The sequence below is a fragment of the Salvelinus sp. IW2-2015 genome, linkage group LG13 (genome assembly GCF_002910315.2).
Source record: "Salvelinus sp. IW2-2015 linkage group LG13, ASM291031v2, whole genome shotgun sequence".
Classification (NCBI taxonomy): Eukaryota; Metazoa; Chordata; class Actinopteri; order Salmoniformes; family Salmonidae; genus Salvelinus; species Salvelinus sp. IW2-2015.
In genome coordinates this window covers 5,977,131-5,981,277 of record NC_036853.1, presented here as the reverse complement: position 1 = coordinate 5,981,277, position 4,147 = coordinate 5,977,131, and the positions used below count along the sequence as shown (strand labels likewise).

Here is a 4,147-nt window from a genome sequence, read left to right as displayed (position 1 = left end):
TTTCTCTCTCTGTGTTTCTCTCTCTCTCTCCTGATCCCTAGGAGGTCCATTCCTCTTGAAGTTAAACTTTTAATTGAATTTCTTGGAATGCAAGCTTCATAATTCATCTTCTTGAACTTTTACGACTTTTTCAGCGTGCACTCTTTCCCTATTATATTTCATAGACCCTCTGTTATGGACCATTTCCTGACTGCAGGCTATATGCTGTGCACCCACTGAATCGTTCCAGAGCAACCAACAGCTATCTGAAAAGCCCTTCTCTCTGCACGTACCGTATGACCAATCCCAAATCAACCAGTAGCTTCAAAACACCGAGGCACTTGTGTAGATCTGAGAGGATTGGATTGGTGTAATTAATATGACGGTAGCTCCATATTGCCCTCTGAGAAAAGCAATGAGTAAAATTGGAATTGGGATTTCAGTTTACAACCCTGGCCCCCAGGCTCTCACTACYGAGAAGGCAAGGACAGACCTTTGGACTCAGTCTAGTACAGATGCCGTATCTTAATTTGACCCTGCTTCTCACAGTAGGAACATAATCCTGCAGCAACAGGAAATGTGAATTATTATGTGTAATAGAATTCATCTACATTTTTATAGGGTTTGATACATTTTCATTATGGCAAATCAAGTCTGACATTTTTAAGTGGAAATTACAAACTTCAGAAGCCTTTTAAAACCTTGAATACAATACAATTTGGAAAATTGTCTGCTATAACAGAGATAGCAGATCTTAATTCACTCACCTTCTCCTGGTACTGCCGTCGGGAAGAGTCCAGTGACTGGATGAGAGCGGTTGCATGGCCTACAAACATGGCGTAGCAGGTGGCACCCACGATCATGCTGAGTATGGTGAGCCACACATCCGCCAGGCCSACAGGAGGGTACATACCGTACCCGATACACAGCATGTGACTCATAGCCTTGAACAGGGCATAGGAGTACTGCTGGCCCCACGTGTCATTCTGTAGGAAGGAGAGGAGAGAAGGGGAATGGGAGATGAGAAGAAGAGTGAGAGAAGAGAAGGAAAGATGTTGCCAATTAACTACGTTCCAGGAGGAGCAAAAGGCCAACGTAATAAATATTACTTTTGAAACATTGGACTTCTGGAACACTGCAGTTCTGGAACACAGGACGTTTGGAACACTGGACTTCTGGAACACTGGAAATTTGGAACACTGGACTTTAGGAACATTGGACGTTTTGAACACTGGACATTGTGAACACTGGACTTCTGGAACAGGACATTTGGAAACACGGACTTCTGGAACACTGGACTTTAGGAACATTGGAACGTTTGGACACTGGACATTTGGAACATGGACTTCTGGACACTGGACATTTGGAACACTGGACGTTTGGACACTGGGATGATTGTGGAACCCTGGACTTTCTGGAACACCTGTACATTTGGAATCATGGACTTACTGGACACTGGATGTTTGGACACTTATGGAACATGCTGGAGTATTGGAACAGCTGGAATTTGGAAACACTGGACAATACTTGAACACTGGACCTTTGGAACACTGGAACACTGGCACTTCTGGAACACTGGTCATTTGGAACCTGGACCTCTGGAACACTGGATGTTTGGAACACTGGATGTTTGGAACACTGGAAATTTGGAACACTAGACTTTAGGAACATTGGACGTTTGGGACACTAAACATTGGGACACTGACTTCTGGAACACTGGAAATTTGGAACACTGGTCATTTGGAACACTGGACCCTCTGGAACGACTGGATGTTTGGAACACTGGATGTTTGGACACTGGAAATTTGGAACACTAGACTTTAGGAACAATTGGACGTTTGGGACACTAAACATTTGGGACACTAGGACTTCTGGCAACAACTGGAAACTTTGGAACACTGGACTTCTGGAACACTGGACATTTGGAACACTGACATTTGGAACACTGGACTTCTGGAACACTGGATGTTATTGGAACACTGGACTTTCTGTAACACTGGACATTTGGAACACTGTTGAGCATTATGGAACACTGATGTTTGGAACACCTGAGGACTTCTGGAACAACTGATGTTTGGGAACGAGACATTCTTGGAACACTGTGACATTTGGAACACGAATTCGGAAAGATGTTTGACTCTGGATTGTTTGACACTGGACATGCACAATGGATCGAACACTGATGTTTGGAACACTGGACATGTTGGAACACGACTTTTGGAACCCTGAATTTTGGTAAACACTGGACTTCTGGAACACTGGATTTGGAACACTGATGGACATAATTTGGAACATAGACTTAGAACATGGAGCGTTTGGACATAACATGGGACATGGCTCTGACATGAATTGAACACTACTGACCTGGAATTTCACTGGATGCTTAACACTGGGACACCTTGGACATGACTTCTGAACACTGATGGCTACCTGGTACTTTAACAATGGAGAACCTGGAAATTAAGAGCAACTGAAATAGACAAATTGGAACTTGGACACTATTTTGGAAACTGGACTTCTGTAACACTGGACATTTGGAACACTGGACTTCCTGGAACACGTATTTGACACTGGATCTGGAATTACAGACTTGATGTTTGGAACAACTGGACTTCTGGAACATTCATGGAACACTGGAACCTGTATTCTAATACACTGGACTTGGAACACTGGGCTCTTCTGTGAACACTGGACATTTGGAAACACTGGACACTTTGGGGATTGACACTGGACTTCTGCTGAACACTGGACATTCATGTTACACACCTGGACTTCTGGAACCACATGTCATACTGTTGGCCAAAGCAACACTGCAGCTTCCGCAAGGATTATACTGAACCACCCTGATGTGATCGTGGAACGTCGGATCTAGCACTTCGGTCTGGAACACATGCATACAGTTTTTTAGGTCACCATCCACAGGAGTTTACTGGGAATCACACTAGGATTCGTATGATACAGCAGGTACATCCTGTGAACAAACGGAGTCTGTGATACATTCTGGAAACGAACTGGACTTTCTGGACAATCTGCTGTCTCGTACTTGTGCTGATAACATTCGATAGCGTATAGTCAGCGTTCATTTACAAGTGATTCCCATAAAGTCCGCGCTGTTTCCCCAAGACGATAAAGTGTTTCCCAGAAATGCCAGTTGGCTCCTTGGACTTTATTGAACACTCACCCTCAGGTGCCGCTTGCTATGGAATTTGGAAACCAAAAACATATCCACAGACACATTGTTCACACAGAATACTGGCTTTCTTCTGGACAGATAGACTATAACCCTGGACACCAATGTCATGTTTCGCGACAAGCACCGTACTAGCGTCAATGTTTGTCTGAGGCGAAACAACTGTGAAAGTGTTCTGCGCAAGAACTGAATTTTCCAGAAACCTTCCGCGAAGACTGTTGTATAGCCATGGAACGACATAAAGTTGAATTCTTACGCGCAATGAGCACTACGACTTTAGGAACACTTGTGTGACGTTTGTTGTCTCAAGGACAACCACAGAGATCAGTATTGTGGCGACATCCTCGGAAGCCTTGTTTCGCTCGTGGAGAAACGATCCTGGCACAGATTTGTGAATAAACAACTGCGACTATGAATCTTTTTCTAGGCAACACGGATCTGATTTTCGCGGAACACTGGGATGTTTGGAAAACTGTGGTAATACATTGATAGAACTACATGGACTGTACTGGAAAAGCAAGCCTTGTTACACTTCTATGGTGTACCACAACTGTACCAAGATGTATTGGATCAACGTGTATGGAAAGACACTTGGAGTATTCCTAGCTTATCCTATCTCTATGGATGAAAAACTTGTGACTTTCGTCCAACACTTAGGGCAACTGTACCAGTGTATTCATCTCAGGAATTCGTCGAACGACATGACAGTTCCTGCAGTGGAACACTGGATGTTCGGAACATATGATGTTCGGACCACGAAATTGGTTACTACGGAGCCCATTTAGGAACAAACTGACCAGGGAGTCTGGTCGTGCCGAAAGAAAAAGGCTGCAACACTGCCATTGGAAGGCATTCGATTCCAGGACGATGTCTCATTCGCTTAATAGTTGTCTATAACAGGGAAGTGTCCGTGTTCCATAACTGTTCCAGTCTCCGTGTTCATGGTCAGTGTTAACAGAAGTCCAGATGTTCCAAATG

General features: G+C 44.1%; 1 pseudogene; it reads right to left on the bottom strand.

Annotated features, from left to right (window-relative positions):
- LOC139028573 (potassium/sodium hyperpolarization-activated cyclic nucleotide-gated channel 3-like) overlaps positions 1-4,147 on the bottom strand; it is a 54,841-nt pseudogene that overhangs the window by 9,864 nt on the left and 40,830 nt on the right.